The sequence below is a fragment of the Buteo buteo genome, chromosome 8 (assembly GCF_964188355.1).
Source record: "Buteo buteo chromosome 8, bButBut1.hap1.1, whole genome shotgun sequence".
In the NCBI taxonomy this organism is placed as follows: Eukaryota; Metazoa; Chordata; class Aves; order Accipitriformes; family Accipitridae; genus Buteo; species Buteo buteo.
This window is the reverse complement of record NC_134178.1, coordinates 45532193-45552375: the sequence shown is the minus strand read 5'-3', so window position 1 is coordinate 45552375 and position 20183 is coordinate 45532193. Positions and strand designations below refer to the sequence as shown.

The following is a 20183-nucleotide window of genomic DNA, read 5'->3' as shown; positions in this document are numbered from 1 at the left end:
CCTGTGCAGGGAAGGCCACTGCGTGACATCTCCTCATTCAAAGAAGTCACACAAGGAACAAGTATCCTGCATGCAAGCTCCCTCCACCAAATTTCATCTGGCACATGCATGTTATTAGACACCAGAGGATCTACTAAGAGCTGCGGAAACCAGGGGGTCTTTACTCCATCACTGCTGGGCTCACCCATTTTCTCTTAGCCCGTGCAGCCTTCTGGCTTCCAGTCCAGGAGCAGAGGAAGCTCTGTTACCTCCCAGTTAGATGCTGCAAATTTAAAAGGTGAAATATCACATACCTCTTTGAAGAAGTACCTTTTTTTAAAAGCCTGATCCAAATGCCAGAAAGGGTAGTGGAAATCTCGATGATAGGAGATCCCTCATCTTGCAGCACAGGCTCTTCCAAATGCAAACCTGGCGACTTGTTACACAAATGGAAGGGAAGGGGCGAAAATAATCAGAGCAGGTTTGTCAGCTTTGCAAAGTTTATTTAGCTTCATTCCTTAACACACTGACAGGCATAGGACATAAATATTATCGTGACCACAGTCAGTGCAGCTCAGCAATACCAGGACGTTGCACTCCAGTGCGACATAGTGTAGCAAAATACCTGGGGCAGAAACATAAATACAAACTAAGGTACACAGCCTGTGACATTATGTTAAATATACAAAAATTACAGCAGATGATCTGCTAGTGTGGCTGATTTATTGCATACTGGGTGAAGCTTTACTGATGTTGGTGAGGGCTGACAGTCATTTGCCGTTAAAAAAAAAAGAAGTTTTCAGATTTTTTTTCCCCACCACAGCTAGGCACATTGACCCCGAGCACACATCCCATGTTAGACTAACACTGTCAGATGAGTTTTGATGGATGTTGCTTGTTGGGCATCGTTCTAAACAAAACAACAACATGAAAGTGCACCGAAGGACTGGGCTGAGGAACGCCTGAATGTTTCAATTACATGCTGTGGATGCACTAGAAACGCAGCTCTAAAAGCAGTGGCAGAACTTTGTGAGGAGGGTGCTGGTGTGGCTGAGGGATAATTTGCTATAAATAAGCCAGTTTTCCTGTCCAAGGAACGTCTGACTCCTTCAGCACTTTTTCTTCTTTAGAGAAGCAGCCTGCAGGAGCAGGCGTTTTGGCCAGGTCTGTAACCCAGCCTTTGGAGTCCACCGATGGGACCATTTCTGTGATCTTGTCTCTTGGTCGGCTGGGAGGGGTTTGTGCAGCCTCTTGCCGACCCACAAAAATTCTGCTGGAAAAGCGGCTCGCTCCGTTTTCTGACTGCTCCTTCTCATTTGTCTGTAATTGCTATCTAGGAAACTGTATAGAATACAGTTAAAAGCCCTGGAACTCTTTTCAAGGGTTGTTTTTCTCTCAGTAACTGTTGCTTATCACCCCAGAGGAGTAACATGACGACAAATGGCAGGAGCAGTGTATGGAGCACACGTCTTTAAATATTAGCTCCTTTTTACAACAAAAATCCCCAATAATTTTAGCCTGCCTGAAGGGAGGACTAGACTGGAGAAGAGCATTTCATGTGTCACGACAGCCCAGTGATGAGCGTGGCTTCTGCGCTGGATGGTGGTCAGCACCGGCAGATTCGGGGAGAAGCAATAAACCTCTAGGGTAGGGTTAATTGTGCAACAGTCTGTCTGCGGAGCACGGAGCTCCTCTGTTTTTCTGACTCAATGTGGAACTCATCGCATGCTGTGGGAGAGAAGGATTAGGAGCCTGTATAATTTTACACCGGTTGAAGTTCCTACAGATGCTGTTCTTATTCCAGTAATGTTCTAAATTTGTTGAGCATTTTGGAAGCTCTGACATTCAGCTGGATAATGCCCTTCTCTGCTGAGATAGGCTGACTTCTGTGGGCTCTTCTCGGATGCTTTCGGAAGCAGTCCCAGGCTCTGCTAGGCCAAGTCTCCCCTGGAGCATCCAGCACCGTACACACCTCAGGGCACCATTTTCCAGCTGACTGGATGCAGCCGTACGGCAGAGACGCAGAGTTGGCCCGAGCGGGGCTGTGAGCAGAGAGCATCAGCCGTTCTCTCGGGGTGATGGGGAGGGTGGCACTGCTTCAGCCAAAAAGACCGGCTGCCCGTCGGCATTCTCAGCAAAGGTGCCTGCGCCTGGGAAGGGCTTTTCCCTCCGGACTACACAGATGACAGCCCCGGGGACGTGCCGCGGCACCCACCGCCTTCCCAATGCTTCGTTTGTAAGAATCAGGGGGTGGCACCAGGGGTGACGCGGCCTCGAGTCCCTCTCCTACCTGAGCTGGTTTATAACATTTCCCTTAGCGTGCAGTCACGTAATCCCACATTAATACAGTTGTGTTTTAAGCTGGTGTAGCTGGCCCAGGAACAGGCATAAAGGAAAACTGCAGTCAGTTTGTTATATCAAATAGATAATGTGGTGATTGGAGATGTGCTGTAATTACCTGCATCTGCCTCTCCCAGTAAAGCTGGAACAAACTGCAGTCCAATTAACCCAGCATAAATGTAAGTACAGCATGCCAACCATCCGAACCAGGGCCCATGCTGTACTCTATGGTTTATATTATGTTGCTCTGCAAAGGTCTGTCTACAGAAATATTAAGATTAGTTAGAAAAAAGTATGAATGCAGCTGTGTGTGTAAAAACTAGAGGAACATGAGAGCAAGGATTCAAAGAACGGCCTGTACTGATAGCCAGGGACATGATCAACAGCAGTGAAGCTGGTAAACACTGAGGGCTGTTTTGCTTTCACCAGAATCACAGCACAGATGACTCAACAGCAGAAAACCTGCAATCCAGTTATGGGAGAATGGCAGCAAGATGACAGCACGCTGTATGTGCCGTTTCTCTTACTGTAACCCCAACAAGAAGCCAAGCTTTACTAGCAAGCTACCCAAAATGAGGAAGGAGAAAACAATGCGCAGCAATGTCATCCAAGATTTACAATGGGCGATTAACCAAGATTCCAAGGTGAAAGATCAATACCTGTGACTCCTGAAACATATAAAAGACCCGTCCAAAACCCAATGCATTATCACCAGTGAAAAGAAAGCCAGAAGATGAAGTGAAGGTTCAATGGCAATCACTCCTTGCATACAAGTTATCTGCCCAGAATACTTGGAGACATATATTTTGGAGCTTGTGCGTGCCATGTGTGCATTGGCAGTGTCAATTTTTTTTTTTTTTAGAAAACTAAATAAAAATCAATTCCAATTCTATACAGTCTTGCATTTTTTTACCTGAATTCCTACAGCTGTAGTATTACCCATAAAATACTCCAACTCCTAACTCTGTGAACATTACAAAGTGAAGTTTTACAGAAGACCAGAGGAAACCAACACAAAAACTTTGGTGAATGGAGGGAAAAAAAGTAAAAAGAATAAGATATTATGTAAAAGGAGGTTGAGCTACCCTGAAGAAACCTACATAAAAATGAAAAATAAAGTGCACATACCCAAAATAAGAAAGAACCGGCCAGCACACGTAGTAAAAGGAACAACATAGAGTCTGTAAAGATGTTCTGTGAATAGCTCAGATACTCTTGGATAACGAATAATAAACTGCCCTCCTTGAATGGAGAATTTGAACTTGTCTGAAGGAGCTTGTGATGTTCTAGCTTCTGACCACAAAGATAAAGAACATGTCAACAAAAAAATCAGCCTTTGAAAGGAAACTTATTCACTCCTTAAACATAAAATGTGCTGTATTAAATTTGTTGTTTACACTGTATACACTATTGTATACACTGTTTATAGCTACTAAATGTATCGGGCAACTAATCACTAAACATTCACAATTAAAAGCACATAAAATTGGTTATGTTATCTATACACAGACATAAATGGTTTTATGCTATGCCTAATTGTTCTTTCTTTATTTAGGGTGGCACAAACACCATGAAGTGTTAGGAGTTATCTCAGCTGTTGGTCCCTGTAACAGGAGACTTACTTGGGAAGCGTTTTCCATCACTGCCGCGATTTGGGAAGTAAACAGTGTAATTCAAAGAACTTCTAGAGTTAAAAACCTGTTTAATAGTGATTCTTGATTTATCATACTTGGTCTCTGTTGATAAATGAAGACCATGGCTCCTGTCTCAGGTCTACTCATGCACAAATCCAAATTGGAAAACTAAATAATTCTGGGGTCTGTGCTTTCCACCACACAGGACATGGTGCGGAGGTTGTGTAATGGCAGAGGAGAAATGTAGGGCTGGAAACATCTGTCTACCGTGACCATAGTTCAAGCTGTCAACTGTGGCTTATAAATCGTAAAAAGCGAGAGGGGCAGAGAGAGGAAGCAAGGCTTAGCTGTCATATGGCCTTAGTTCTTTGCCTTCTCCTTCCTCATATCCAGGTCATATTCACCTTGTGAGTGTATGAGCCATGATGATGTGACGGGATCTGCTGGTGTCCATCTCTTTCAGGCCTAAGCTGGTAGACTATTCAGTGTTCATTGTACTGGCATCAATGAACAATATCTATGAAAGGCAGCCATAGCCATATACAATTCAATGTGTTCAGGGCAGTTTGACACCCCTTGACACTGAGTTTCGCAATGATTTACTTTTTGTCATATACAACAAGTTGTGAAGAGACGATACAGCAAGAAAAGGGAAATTCAAGGGGAATACCAAGTAAAGTAGCTTGACAGGCTGAATTTAGCTCTGGAACAGTCACAGCTCTAAAGCTTGGGAAAGTCCTGCAGGAGCAGTCCTGGGTGGCCTGTGAACTAGATGCCCAGTGCTAATGCTATTTTCCATTTCTAAGAAGTCCAACAGTTCTACAGCAGAAGGAGCAACATACAGCATCCATGAGTTGCCCCTACAAGGCAAGCAGGGAGTTCACAAAATCAATTGAGCTTGAATCCAAACCTAAAAAATTCTCTAGGTTCATCCATCCATAATATCTATGGTTTTTTTACTCCCTTCAGCTGTTGCCACAATTGTGCCACTGGGGTGTTCTTTAATTCAGTTCTCCACTACTTATCCATGTTTCCCAGAATGCTAACAGCTGCAATATAATGAGATTATTTATGATTTCTAAATATCATCTTCTAATGTATCTCCCAGGCCAGCAAAGCAGCAGCCCAGCAAATCTCACTGAACCAGAGCTGCCTGTAACAATCCCAAAGTGTCCAGCCATCCATTTCCATTTCTCAGTTTCACTGGCTTCTCACTGCACTTTTTCAGATTTCCTTCTCGAGATTTTTTTTTTTTTTTTTTCCACAGCAATAACAGAAAGAAAAATGTTATTGGCTGCTGGTGTTCAATCCCTGAAGAGGTGTTGCAGCTGGAGCCTCTCTTCTAGGACTATTTCGGTGGTGTACAGAGGAAAGAATGTAAGTGCTGTCCTCGATGTTGTCCCCAGACACAGGCACGGTGTCCTCTGACCCAGCAACCCCTGAAAGAGACTCTGCAGTGACATGGATGGATGCGGTCCCACAACCTTCTGGTCTGGTCTCAAGAGCTGGCATTTCTTCCGTTTCTGCATTTTTCTCACTCACTTCGGGCCTTGCCCCTTCAGGCAGGTACATACTTTAGGGTGAACACATTTCTAATGCTAAAGGTGGAGGCTAATCTCCTTCAGTGTGAGAATGAGTTGACTGCTTTTCAGCAATCTTGTTGGGCATTTATGTGTAAATAAAGACTTTCATACAGCAACAAAACATAATTTCAGATTTTTACATTAAGTTCTATTTTATGTTGATTAATTTTTAAGAGACCTTTTGCTGCTTTATATAGCCAGAAAAATACCTACAACCTCCTCTTTGTGATAGTACTTGAAAATTTATCCTCTGCTTTCCATGGCCAAGGCAGATGGAGAGTAACTATGTAATCCCTGTACCTCCCTTGCTGGTCAAGGCGGGGTAGCCCCATTTTACAGACAGTAAACTAAACAAAAGACTTGCCATTGGCCACGCATTCCCTACACCAGTCTCTGCTCCATTTATTGCAAAACTAATCACTGGTAGAAGCGATGACAATTTCCCAATCTTTGCCAGTTTGGTACTGTATTAAAGGTAATGTTGCTCGATTTATACTTTCAAAATTTAGGTCAGGTGGGAGGAAGAGCATGCTGTGTGATGACTGACACCACCGAGCATCGGTAGTCTGAGCGATATTTCTCACGTCACTGTTACAACATCACCCAGACATGCAGGCTTAGTGGGACCGGGCTTAGTATTTTATCATCGACCCGCGGCAAGGCGGTGGTGAACATTTCCAGCTGAGGCTGCAAAGGCTGCGGGTTGCACAGGTGGGAAAACTGGACCATAGCATGCTGCTCCAGAGCAGTCCTGCTGCTGGCCAGCAGAAATCTCCGGGGCACAATTGCCGGCTCCTTACCACCATGCAGAGCTGAAAAGGGCACCCCCGGAAAGACAGTACTTGTGCCAACGGTGCTCCTCAGTTTGGTTTTACTCTCCCTCGGTGTGCGGATAAACACAGCCCTGTGCCAGCAGGCTTGTGTAGGTGCACAGAGAAAAAGAGAGAGTTGTCCAAATAACATGGTATGGAGAGCTGGGGAAAAGGCATGTTGAAAATGTAAAGGACATTTACATTAAAGGAAGGTGTGAGAGCTGTAGGAAGAGCCAAATTACAAAAAAAGTGAGTACTTCAAGCAGCCAAATTAAACAAGACACAATGGGGGCCAACTTTGCCTCCCAGGCATTTCATGAGCCCACACCCCAGAGTTCAGGGGTGCTGGGGGGAGAACCATGTGTCTCTCCAGGTCTTATTTAACTTGGCCATGTGTAAGGAACTTTAATTTTTTGGGGACTTGCCTGTTTCTACAGCACTTGCATCTTCCCATTTTTTTTTCTTTATTTCTGGGTGCTTTTTGTTAAATGAGTTTTAAGTCCTTTTGAAGACAAATAATTTCTTTCTATTTAGAAAAATAATCAGTGGAGGCAAAGCGTAAAGTCATTTCGGTCATAGTAGCTTGGAGGAAAATAGATACAGTATTTTGGAAAGAATTTGAAATGAAAACACAAAGCCTGATGGGATTTAAATGTAGAAAACCAAAAATTCAGTCTCGCCCCCTCTTTTCCATCTCCCTATTCATGAGGTCACCATTTCTCATCTCACAGACCATGGCATTATGCCGGGATCCTGAGGCAGCCACCAGAAAAAGTGTTCTTGCTCCTGCAAGCACAAACTGGCCAAGAGAAAATAATCGGAGTGGCTTCTTGAAGCTACGAAGAGAGAAACTTTGTAGAACCGGCAAGAAAAAGATGTCCAGAAAATGCAGGCAACCTTTCTTGTCCCCTCAAAAATTTGATGCATAAGCATTCGAGAAAGAGGAGACTAGACGAAAATGCGTGAAATAGTGAATGTGCACTGAAATTCAGCATTGTTGCTTGTAAACAGCTTGATGGCAATGGAATTATGCGTGTATGTGTGTGTGTGTGTACAAAGGAGGAGAAGCAGGAGAGGGTCCCTGCACACGCAGGATGCGGCCGACCTCCGCTCAGCAAGTTTAACTTCACTCCTGCTTGCAAGCACCACTTTTGGGAATGGAGGGATGAGCGCAGAGTGTCTGGCTCTGACACTGACAGATCTCACACTGCTCCCAGTGAGATGCCCAAATGTTACAAAGATGAACCATATGGGCGGCCCCAGCACTTGAGGCCATTAATAGGAATTTTTAAGCAACTGTGATTGATGGGGCAGCTCTTACAAGTCTGAGATCAATGAAAATGCAACTTGATCTTTTGAACCCAACTGCTTAATTTTTTTGTTCCTTTTTTTCCACAGTGAATCCCATAAAACCATTTCTGTGCAGACAAAAGCTGTCTGGGACACTTCATGTGGATTTGTCATGCATTTTCCTTTTGCTTCCCTCTCCACCCCATTTGCAGTTTCACATACAGTTTGGGTTTGAGTCTTTCTCTGTGATTTGTACAGTCACTTCAAGATCAGCTTTTTCTATACTTGTGATTGGACATTGTCTTGAGGGTGTTTTTTGAGACTCAATATTTTTCATTTATTTTCAATTTAATTAATGTATCCCTCATTATAACCTGAACACCAGGGAGGAAAAAGTGGTAAGAAAAAAGAAAAGCAAAAGTCATCTAGGACAGAGGAAAGGCTGAACAACCTTCAGGAGAGAGCAGGGATCCCAAGAAAAGAACAAGAGAAAGGACCATGTCTAATGAGTCTTGAATTATCCGATAGCGATTTTTTTCCCTCAGGATCTGCTGACACAAATCAACAGTATCCAAACCAGCTCCATCTTCCAACATTCTCTATCAGACTCTTGACCAACAGAGCAGTTGCTCCCAGTAACTTTGGATTGAGCCAGTCCTCAGCCAAAACGTCAATAGTCTTCCACCGGCTGGATACTCCTGGAAATGGAAGCCTCTAAGAGGCTGGCAGGTGCCTTACAGCTAGAAGAGAATGAACCTAGAAAGGCAGAGGGAAGGGGCAACTTCTTAGAAAGCCAGACAGGGAATCAGGGAGAGCCTGGGGAGCAGGGCCAGGGAGGGAGAGCACATGGGGAGCTGTAATTACCTAAGGTCACAGCTTGGGGACACGCAGGAGAGTCCAGGGTGCAGGAGGGAAGAGACCAAAAGCAACGTAGGTGACACGGGTGAGCTTGAGGGAGCACGGAGAAATGTGGGGCATAGCAAGAAGAGAGGGCAGAGTGGTTCAGAGTGAGGATGTGAACGGCGGAGGGCCGCAGAGGAGAGGAGGGGAGTACAGCAGTGAGGAAAATTGTGAGAAAGGCAAAGGAAGACCCTTGGAGAGGTTGGGAATTTACGGTATGTGTGACAGAATTTCCAGCACAGGTAGGCTTTCGTTACAGCTCTGTGTTTCTTTTGCTAGGGAAAGAGTCAAACCTTTCCTCTGAACAACACCTTGGGTTCCCCCTTAGATTATCAGGTTTCCAAAACTGGTCCCTCTGGGATGTGGTCCTGGACAGGCAGAAGGAAGGGTGGCTCCAGATGCAGGGTGAGAATGATGGGTCCAGGACACTCCTCTGGAGCTTGCACCCACTTCTGGGAGAAGAGTAAGCAACTGCTGAGCAATGGAAAGCGCTGGTGCGCTCTCCAGACCTCAACCACCCCAAAATGTTCAAGCACTTTGATACCTTCTAGGTATGCAGCTGGAAGCAGCCTGGAAACTTTCATCGCCAAACAAGCCCTTCAGCGGTGTCACACAGATTGTTCACAACGGGGGTGACTTCCAGCGCCTCACCAGGGTCTTCTGGAGCACCCGTATCTCTGGTTTGCAGTTCATACGTGTCAATGTGGTATCCCCAGAGATGCCCTCATGCTAGATGGCTTCTTCCACTAAAAGCCTTAACATCTGCAAAATGCAACGTTTCCTCACTGAAAATATTACACTCATTTAGTTGATGGTAATGACTCAGACGTGCCTTAAGCTCCAGAGTGTGCCAGTAACAATGCTACTAACCTGAGCGGTTTGGACTTTATGGTCTTTTCTTTGTAACTAATACATGTGATTAACATTTTCCTTAAAAACGGTCACTGGAGCGGTGAGACATACCAGGCTGGCAGCGTTAAAAATTGAAGCTGTGTCCCCAAAGAGCAGCCGTAGGCTGACAAAAGACAGGGCCAGCTTCTCACACCCACACAGGCCCCTGGCCACACAGCTTGGCCTCACACCCAACTTGGAGTGACAGCTTCGAGCAGTGAACGGCGAGCTCAGTCACCACGACTTTCTCAGACGCTGGCTGCAATTACTGAGGCTGCCAAAAGCCACAAGAAGGCGGCCAGATAGCATCACCGCGTGCTGGCAGGGTTTGTCTCTTGCAAGCATCTACCGACTGGAAGCCCTTTCATTGCCATCGCCCCGCTTTTCTAGATCAACCGCAGCACGGGGCTGAGCTTTAACAGGGGACCCAAAACAACCCTCCGTCGACCTAACGCGCCTCCCCTTGCAGACAGTTCCTCAGCTGGGCACTGCTTGAACCAGGCGAGTGTTTGCTTCATCGAAACAGGTCTTACACAGTCGCTGTGACTACTCACACTTAGCTTTTCCCTACCATGGGCATTAGGGAAAGACTAAATGGTTGCAGGGAAGTTCCTTTCAGCCTTGCTGTCTTTGAACCTCTGCTTTTTCTTTCCTTTCTTCGTTCCTTCCTTCGTTCCTTCTTTCCTTCCTTCCTTCCTTCTCCTTCTTTCCTTCTTTCCTTCTTTCTTTACTTCCTTCTCTTTCTTTCTTTCTTTCTTTCTTTCTTTCTTTCTTTCTTTCTTTCTTTCTTTCTTTCTTTCTTTCTTTCTTTCTTTCTTTCTTTCTTTCTTTCCTATCTTCTATTCTGTTTTTTAAACTTCCTTTAAAAAGGCACTGCCTCTCCTACTTATAGTCACTGCTCTGGAGCTCAGTCAGCCTTGTTGATCCCCGCTGGAAGTGACAACACTTCTCACTGTCTTTTATATATCAGCTTAACAGCCTGATAACAACTGGGCAGGACTGGATATTCCTGGCACTCTGTGCGTATACTGTGCAAGGCTTGTAGTACAGCACTAGCTATATTTTGCTGTCTCTTGCTCTTGAACTGTTACCTTCTGATTGCTTGAAAATGACTCATGAGATTCATCTGGTCCAAATTAAGCGAATGGCTGAACACTCGTGGTGCTGTAGATTACTTAGAGGATTTTAGGCAGAATCTTAATATTTCATTGTATGCCTGCAAAGTCCTGAGATGTTTTAGCAGGAAGCAAAAATGCAAATTTTGCAAACTATAGAAATGTTTCATCAGCTGAGGAGCTGAACCCTACTTCCATGCTCATTTAATACCTTTTATAGTGCACTGTGGTTAATGCAGCTATAAAGCATTGTTACAGAAACTTTCAGTCTCTCAAGGGCATTTCTCCATTTTTGTGCACTAGTTCAACACTAGAATTGTTCTTCGTACAGTGGAGCATCTTCACCAGGTGTTTCTTTAAAAGAAGTGGTAAGCATCTATGGGACATTTCCCTTATCTTGGGTTGCATAAGATGTTGTGTGTATACAAATATTCACTTTGAGCTCTGCCTGGCAGAGTAATCTTTACTGTCAGCAGTTCTCTCCCAAGCCATCCTAAGAGCTTCTCTCCAACCCCTGTCCCTGCTCTCGGCCTCCCTACATCTGCAGCACTGGCCCTGCACTGCTGGTCCACCAGCTGTGCTCCTCACCACCAAAGCAATGCTTGAGCATTTTCCAGAGCACATTTGGTGACATGAATTGCTGAAGAATAGGCAAATACTGCTCCTGGTGTGCAAACTGTGACTGCGCTCAACCACACTTTCTCAGAGCTGCTGCTAGGCTTACTCTCCGTTTGAGAAGGATGTAGGTGAGACTCAAAAAGCTGAAAGGACAAAAGTCTTGGCTTCTCTATTCTCCGTTACCCTAAAAACCTGACCTACATACTATTCTGGGGAGCTGTACCGTTGGTCTGGAAGTCACCCTTGCACCCCAGAATTTGCTGTGGAAAAAAAATGCACCCTTCCCTCGGTCTTAATTCTTTTATGCTTGAGTCCCCAGCATTCCCAAAGGGTGTTCAAAATGCCTTTAGGGCTTGGACTGTCCGATTTAAATTTTAGCAAAGGCTGGAGGGTTTGCCAGTGGTTTTGCTTTCCCAGCATGAGCCAAACATGCCTGCCAGATTTCTCAAGAGGGGATGTAAGATTTTCCAATTTCTAAATAGGCCAATGAAGCATAAAAATATCGAAACATAAAATGAATGTGTTTTATGAAAGGATTCTCTGTTGTCAAGGAAGGAGGGCTGGCAAACACCTGAGGGCGCCGGGAACTTTTCTCCTCTGTGACCTGAGGCTCTTGGGAAATGACCTTTACCAGCCTGGAGGCGCAGGCATGTGGTGGTGCCAAACTTCCCCTCCACGTGCTGTGGGCAACTTAATGGAAGAACCTGTAAATATTGCAGAATGTCATGAATTGTTAGTAGTATTACTATGTCTTTAGATAGAGGCATGTACTGTGCATTTTATTCTCTGTAACTCTCTTTTCTTAACAGTTAACTACTGTCTAACAAGGAAATAAAAGTCAGGGGTTTCATGCTTACAGGAAGTGTATCGTGTCGATGGATTTGCATAGTATTTAGAAGAGTTAGAGTTACATTGCAGTGACGCAGTTCTACAGCACTTGCTAATTCCCCCTTCTCCCCAAATACTTCCTCCTGGCTCCTGCTCTTGTTTGTTTGAACATACCCAGTCTGTTATTCCTCTCTCTGTGCAGTTACCGGACAATTGCAGTTTAACGTATTAATGCTGCATTTAATGTTCTGCAGCAGATCTCAGGCTGACGGTGCGTCCCGAAGGGGTTCCACTGCCCCAGCCACAGGCGCCAGATGTGGTCATCCAGAGCCTCCAAATGGGAACCCCAGACGTTTGTCTCTTGCTGCGTCTTTCCATCTTCCTTTCCATATCAAAATGTTGCTCTCCATTCATGCATCTCTTCCAGCAACCGCAGTAAACCAGGTCTTAAAATCCCACTGGATTGCCTAGCAAAGCGGAGCGCGAAGCGTTCCCAGGAGAGTTTGTGCGATGGCGATCTCCACATACGAGGTGGGCTTTATATTTGTCGGATTTCTATCCAGAGTTCAGGTTTCACACAGATATTGCCCCATCCTTACACACACGTGGCAGGTTGCTACCCTGCACAGTGCCTGGTCAGAAGTAGCAGAGCTGTTGTACCATCTTCAGCTCTGGTTCTGGTAAACAAAATAAAAAAAAAAAGGAGGACAAACCTCCCGTGAACCATCTCACAGCACGGCAAGGGTGACCCTGGAAAACTCCCTGGAAATGCCCTTTCCTCTTTCCACCTTGAGAGCTGGTTTCAATTGCTCTCCTTTCGTGGCAAATGGGGGTAGAGGTGGTGACATCAGGCCCTTCTTGGCAGCTCCCTTTTCACAAGGAAGCATGCATTCAATTAGAGGATTTTAATTAAAATACTTTTCTGTAGCATCCTGTTTCCAGGCCCTGCTGTAAATTTAACTTGACGTTCTCTCATTTAACAGGTGGGTGAGATTATTCTGAGAGCTGCCAGATGGAAGAAAGCAGAAACAGGGCTGGCTGTTGAGATAGAAGAATGAAGAGGGAAAGAGAGAGAGAGCAAAAGCGAGGAGTGGGACAGATATCTGCTGCATATCTGTCAATGTTTGCTCTGTGACATGCTATCCATTTCTGTGATGGTTCTTCATTGCCACATGCGTGCGACTTCTTAAATTTCTTTTGAAGGATGAAAGTGGCAAATCCAGGATCAACACAGTTGCATATGATTTCCTTTCCTTTTGGATTGGAGCAGTTCAGGAAAAACTAATGAATGGCAATTGATGCAAAATGCAAAGTACCCCCATCCTACCCCAAAAAATTTAAAAATCCCACCCTTGAACCTGGAAGCTGGAAGCAGAATAACAGCTGTGAAACTGCAGTGGTAGCCATGGGAGTGGGCAGTTCGCTGGCAGTCCCTTCTGCCGCCGCAGCTGTGTCAGCACCAGCTTCCAGATGCAATGGGTTAAAGGATATGGGAGAGAAGAGATTGCTTCCAAGAGGTTAAAACCCAGCGGCTAGCAGGAGCAAGGATGAGGAATGTGGAAAGCTGCCAGCTGGGAGTCTGTGAGGTAGGAAGGCTGGAGACAAGGGGTGGCTAGGAAAGAAAATGAAAGGGACCAAAGGAAGAGAGAAAAAGGGGTAGGACAGTCTGGGAAGGAGGATCCTTAGGGAACAGGGAAGGAAGAACCCCTGGGGGGTGCTGAGCACGGGGAGAAGACCGAGGAAGCCATAGAGGCGACAAGGAGAGGAATGGGAACAAAGACCCTTATGCTCTGTTTTGCCCTTTGAAAGCAACAAAACATAAGGCGATTAGAGACCAAACTTCAGGCTAATGCAGAAGGGTGCCTACGCGGATCTCCTTCCACTGTGCTCTGTGGGACCGTAGTACTCCGACCCGTCCACCACTCAGCAAGTGCTGCCGGAGGTGAGACCTCCAGAGCAGCGCAGGGTAGAGGCTGCCTGAGCCAGCACGAAGCTGGGTGCGAGCAAAGAAGATGTTACGGAGCCTTAGAAGCATTGCGCGCTGCTATTGTAACTCAGCAGTAGCGTAAGTAGTCTCACTTTTGCATCGGTCGCCTGAACCAGCTGCTTTCAAAGGAGACTTTTGCAGCAGAAGGCTTAGCAGAGAAGGTGTTACCAGGGAAAATTCCTTGTAAACCCTGTCTTTCTTCTTTCCATTTGGTTGGTTTAGGCTCCAACTTCTGAGGTCTGGAGCTTTCAAAGCTATTGCCTACCTCTTTAGATTTGCTGTTCTAACTCCAGAGGTGCGCTGAGCGAATCCACAGTCTGCATCATTTGGTTGTAGATTGATAAACTTGAAATTGTCCACAGAAGTGCTGAGAGTCCTCATGATTTCCCCACGAAGAGTGGGATTTCAGACAGAGCTGCGGTCAGCCCAGGATGGACACAAGAACATTTCATGGAGACGTACCCCACCGAAAAGCATACCCCTAGGATGGAATAGGAAAATACGTAAGCATATTACATCTACATTTGTGATGAGACTTTGCAGTATCATGGGCAAGTACAGCTTTGCTTCCATTTAGCAAACTGAAATATTTCAATATACACGAAAAGCAAAACATATGGTTTCAATTCTCCAAATGGGAAAAATCCTATATAAAACAAGCTCCCATTTAAAAAAAAAAAAAAAAAAAAGAAGAAGGAAAAAAAAGGTTCAGTGGAAGTTTCTTCACCAACAAGCACAACCCAGACATTTGTATAAGCTGACACTTACATCAGAAAGTCATTGCACAAAATCAAGTGCTTTGGCCAGCAAACATACTTTTATCAGTCACATTGTAATCACTCTCTAAAAAGAGATCTTAATTTTTTCCAACAGGATCTGCTCTCCATATTATTGCACCAATGGTCTTTAATTGCATCAGTATCCTTTAATTCTTCACCATTCATGTCTCCTATGAGTTTTTCTATAATTTTCCCTGGGATTGATGCCAGGCTAATGTGCCTGTGTTTGCTTGAGCAATCCCATTTATCCTCTTGAACACAAGAACAACAACTAGCTTTTTTTCCAGTCATCTGGAACTGTCTCAGTGTTCCAGGACATGTGAAATATCAACAGAAATAGCTCAGAGCGCTCTTCAGGGAGTCTCTTTTAAGCTCTCTGGTAAAATGTACCTGGTTTGTGGACCTTAAAATGTTTAATTTTAGTAATTGTTCAGAACCTTCTCAAGTTACTCTTGAAAGTACTTTCAGAGTTTCACAGGAAAGAAGAGCCCACCAGGCTGTCTGCTGGGACCTCCTGTATATCAGTGACTTGTGACGCGCATGTTGCCCAGCTACTTTTACATTAAGTTCCAAGACCAAAGCCTGACCAAAGCCAAGGGCAAGGCAGGGCGCAAGCCTCCCACAAGCCCTGTGCCCGAGCTGTCTTTGACTTCAGGTGATTTCTCAGGCCTCAGGAAAAAGCAAAGCAAGAAAATAAATATTACTTTTTTCCCCCGAACCCAGAAAACTCACCAGAACATGTCTGGTCAGCTGAACACCAAAGAAAACCTCCCTTCTGATACCTGCAGGGAACTAGAGGAAATCCTAATTAACTGTATTTGCTTTCAGCTGTTGCTCATTTAGAGTCGTACAGAACTGAAGGGGTTTTTCAGCATACTGAGGGCAAAGGGACATCGTTATTTTACTGAGAACTTCGATGCATGTGACTTTGAACCATTGCTTTCCAAACTGTGGGGTCTCATGCTGGAAACTGAATGGGCATTTGTGAGTCTCAAGATTTTCCCATGGCTCTATCCTTTGTTAACCCCCAGAACAAAAGTAAGAATCCTCCAAAACTTCCAGATTTTCCCAGATTCCTGAGATTTGTGAAAAGAGTATGATTCAGGAAGTTCCCTTCACTACTTCAAGAAACTTTGATTTAAGTAGCTTCCGTCTTGCACCTTCCTTTTTGCTACAGACCTCAAACTTTTTACTCCATCCATAGTATCATATGTAATAAACCCCACCCCCCTGCTTTATTTTGTCTGTAGAGCTGAATTACAATGTGGCCTGAACACTTCTGACTTTTCAATTTTGCTGTTAAAGCTACCTGTATCTGAGAAAGGTTTTTTTTTTTCTTGTTCCTAATGTATTTTTAAATCTTTGCTTTAAAGCATTGCTGGTCACTTTTATTTTAAAAACTGCTTTATTTTGACTTCTCATCCATGTATTTTAAATTTATAAATCATATTAACCACCTGCTACTTTCTCTTTCTCCATTTTTTCATCTGACAGCTTGTTATTTAATCACTACTTTCAGATAGTCTTTTAACCAGTGTGATTTCCATTCAGCTATATTTCCATCCATACCCAACAAAACAGCATTCTCCACATGCACACAATGATTTCTTGCAAGCATTAATCTGGTAGGGGATCCACAAAGGACTCCCAGGCTTAGCTGAGCTTTTCCAAATTTTCCAGTCAGAAATACTTACAAGCATTGGGAAATGGCCTTTGGAGTTTTAAATAAAAATTAAGTTACTGTTTCATGCAATTCTGTTTGCACATGACAAATACACTTTTGCTGTCCCTGGTGGTGATGTTATCAATGACGTGTACATTAGTTATTAAATCCTTGTCCAGCACAAGAGTTGGTAGTGAGCTACTTCATCCCAGGTGCAGGATACTGCTTGTAAAGAAATTACACCTATTATTTTTAGAAACTCTTAGAAGTTTTGTCACTAGTAACATGAGAAGTCCAGCAAATATTCCCCAAGTTCTCAGCCAGATGTCTGTCATTCCCCATCCACAGTGAAACTAGTTACACCTTTAGCCCACATGCATTCAAATTTTGTGATTCTGAAACAACAGTGACTCTTCAATACATTACAGCCCCTCTGATATCTGGAGGCACAGTCTCTCTGCTGCTATCCCTGCTGGACAAGTTGTAATTGTGAATTTTAATGCCTGTGTCATAAGACTTATGCCATCCTAGTTGTAAGGACTGCTAGTTTTTTGGCTCTAGGACTGATGTCACGCAGTTCGGTTATTATCTCATGCACAGGAGGAACAGAGAAAAATTCGTTTAATTCATGCACATGGAAGCATCTTAGAACTTGGACCCCATCAACCGGTTTGAGAAAGGGGCCTCAATGTCTTTACTTTTACATGCCACTACCGAGTGTACAGTCATCTCAGGTCAACCATAGCCATCGTGGTCTGACTTCACACTCACCCGTCTCCCTTGGAAAGAGATCTCTGCCTGTGGCCAAAGCTCAAGGGGATGCAACTGGGAAGATTTCCTATCATTTTGGGTGTACGAATGTGAGTTAAAATAATTTATTGAAGTTTATGTGAACACAGGTTTTATTTCTGATGCTATTACTGTAACAATATGGCCTACAGGATTAGTTACCCCGAAGGCTGCCAATTTTTAAACATTTGGACTCTGTTTTGTGCCACAGACCACTGCTCGGACTTCTACATCTCCCATAGCCTTGTTTTTTCTGAGGAAAAAAAAAAGGATAAAGTGATTTAGGAAGAGTTAATGCCCCTGAACAGATGCACCAGCAAGAGATGTGACAAAATGTCAAGTGGAATGTGCCTGAGGGCTTGGAATTTGGCCGTGGAGGCAGCAGATGAGTCCCCAGGATGGCATGTCCCCCAGAGGCCCGGCATGCTTTGGTGACAGCTGTGATTTTTATGACCCGTCTTCGATGACAGTTTGGGAGGGGTCAGCTCTGCTCTTTTCTGACAGGAATTTGGTTTGTCATCAGATTCTAAAATCCCTCTGATTTATGGCATCAGCCACTGCTGGCGTTTTACTCGGATGCATGTCCTCTCCACACTCCCTGCAGACTGGGAGGTTAAGGTGCAAACACTAATGTTCAAATTAAACTAAATGGGAGGAAAAGGGAAGTGGTAGGTCACGAGGTGATAGGAAACACCGAGAAGAGCTAGCTCCAAAAAATCTCTCATTAAGAGCACTTCATCTGAAAACAGACAGCTCTTCTACTGCCACCTGAACACCAACTCTCCTACTAACTTCCATAACCTAACAGACTTACGCACATTGCAGGGAATTAAAAGATAACAGAGGCCTACCCCTTGATACCACGTCCCCTCATATTTGCCAGTGACAAAGCAACCTCCCAGAAAGGTGATCTGCTGGGAACAAAAGCTTTAAGAGTAGGTGTCGAATGCCTCCAGCCACACAGGGTAAGGGCCGTGTCAGCACAGCACTCCTCAGCTTCTCAGCTCCCGCTTGGTGTGACCACGGTGTGCATTTCCGTGGTCACTTAGCACCCAGCAGGAGATCCGTGTGGCATTTGCAGACAGTCATTTAGGGCACAGGTAGCTCTTGTTTCCCTCCAGGGTTTCCTGACCACTGAAACTTTTTTTTTTTCGGGCCTGGTAACACAAACAGTTGTCCTGCAAGCCAAGAGCCTAACTCCCACCACCAACGGCATTCAATTCACATCCTAAAAAAGGATGTTGTAGAACAAGGTGGGTCCATTCTGATGACTTTCAGCTGCCACCACAGCTTAAAATAAGGGACAAACAAGATTACTGCTTCCAAAAATCAATCAGCTTCTCACTCTTTACTTACCTTACAGGTACAGCTTTGTTACCAATCAGAGGTGTTAACTGTCCCCTGCTGGGAAATCCAGTTCTGTTCAGGCTTCATAGCAGCTGGAAGATCCCGAGGTATGGGATGGTCTCTGTGGAAGTGGACAGAGAAACCTGAAGTGACCATTCAAATATCTGAGACAAGAAGAAAGGATTGATTCTGAAGCAGCCTCCCTGCAACCGTGAGAAACATTGGTCTCAGACTAATGCAGTTGTGATCACAACATTATTAAAAAGTCCTAAAATGGATACAAGAAGCCATGGGTAGATCCCCATGTAAAGGGGTGAGGGTCTGCTCCAGTACTCCTCATGAACTCTGCTATAAATGTGGCTGCGCAAGCCTGGGACAGAGGCTGGGGACTTCAGGGATCGCTTTTCGGGGAGATGACAACAAAACATTCAAAATCACTGGATACCCGGTGGCCGAACTGTGTGTGCTCTGTGGGATCAAGAGGGGCTGAGTGGTGGGAATTCTCAGCAGGGCACTTGACACTCTTCTAGCACAATACACATATTTCCCTCCTGGATGCACCACCATTCTTGCTTGGCATCCTCTTACTCTTGGGACTTATGCTTTTGCCTCCCTCTTTCCTCCTTATATTCTGCCACATGGCATTTTTAGCAGTCTGATTAGAAGTTCCTTCCATTCCCACTTACTCAGGTTCTTTGCATATTTGTAAAGGCACAGTCTTACTAATTTGTCAGTTGTCCATTGGGTTTTCCAGGCAAAAGGTGTAAAGATGTAATTTTCTACTGTAAAGTTCTAATGAAGTGAGTAAAAATTAAATAAAAAAAAGACAAAAATATATTCAACCCTTTTTTATCAAGCACAACTCGAAGGAGTGCCAGGCTCATATTTCTCATTTAAAGTTATCTGACCACAGGGTTTTACAGGATAAATACACTCCTTTCCACACTACTGATTAAAGGGATTTTACATCAGCTTTCCCACAAAATTTGCTTGAGATGTTTGGCGAGTTTCTCTTTGCTCAGGCAGGGGAGAAAATGCAAATATTCCCAAAAGTAAGAGAAGCAATTCAAATCAATCAAGTATTATTTCACCAAAATGAAAAAGCCTGGGAGAATCATGGTAGAGCAACAGCAAGAGGAAGCTCAACTCAGATCCTTGGCCACAAAGGATGCAGGGGACACAGAGGGTCCCAGGAGGTCTGTCACGCCTCCTGGGGACTTGGAAAAAAGCTGAACTGGCCCTTGCTGTGGAAACATTCCAGTTCGGTTTTTTTTCATAAACCAGCTACAGTTTTGGTCTGTTGAAAAACTTCATCTCAGTAAGAAATGTCAGGCAGAGGTCAGTCAGGATGTCTCTACTTCTGGTGTGGTGGAAAACCGTATTTTGTCATCCATTCATCAGGATGAAAAATATTTTGAAATATCAGAATTTTCTGGTGAATGGGTGCTACAGATTCCAACTGTATTTACGTAGAGTCAGTTTTTTCCTCCATTTGCCATCACAGGGCCCTAGTAGTCATGTTATAGCACTTCTCACAATTAGCTCTGTGTGAAAGACGTGTATGAATGGCAATGGAAATCTCTCCCAGAGGGACTGTTCTGCTTCCTTTATGGCTATTTTGGTTTATG

At 44.4% G+C, this 20183-nt stretch overlaps 1 long non-coding RNA gene across 1 annotated transcript; it reads right to left on the bottom strand.

Moving 5' to 3' along the window:
* Nucleotides 1–456: 456 nt before the first annotated feature.
* Nucleotides 457–18630, bottom strand: LOC142034070 (uncharacterized). Its single transcript, XR_012651442.1, has 3 exons — nucleotides 18565–18630; nucleotides 14243–14458; nucleotides 457–604 (listed from the first exon to the last, which is right to left on the bottom strand). It is a non-coding gene; the product is annotated as an uncharacterized LOC142034070 (long non-coding RNA).
* Nucleotides 18631–20183: the final 1553 nt, after the last annotated feature.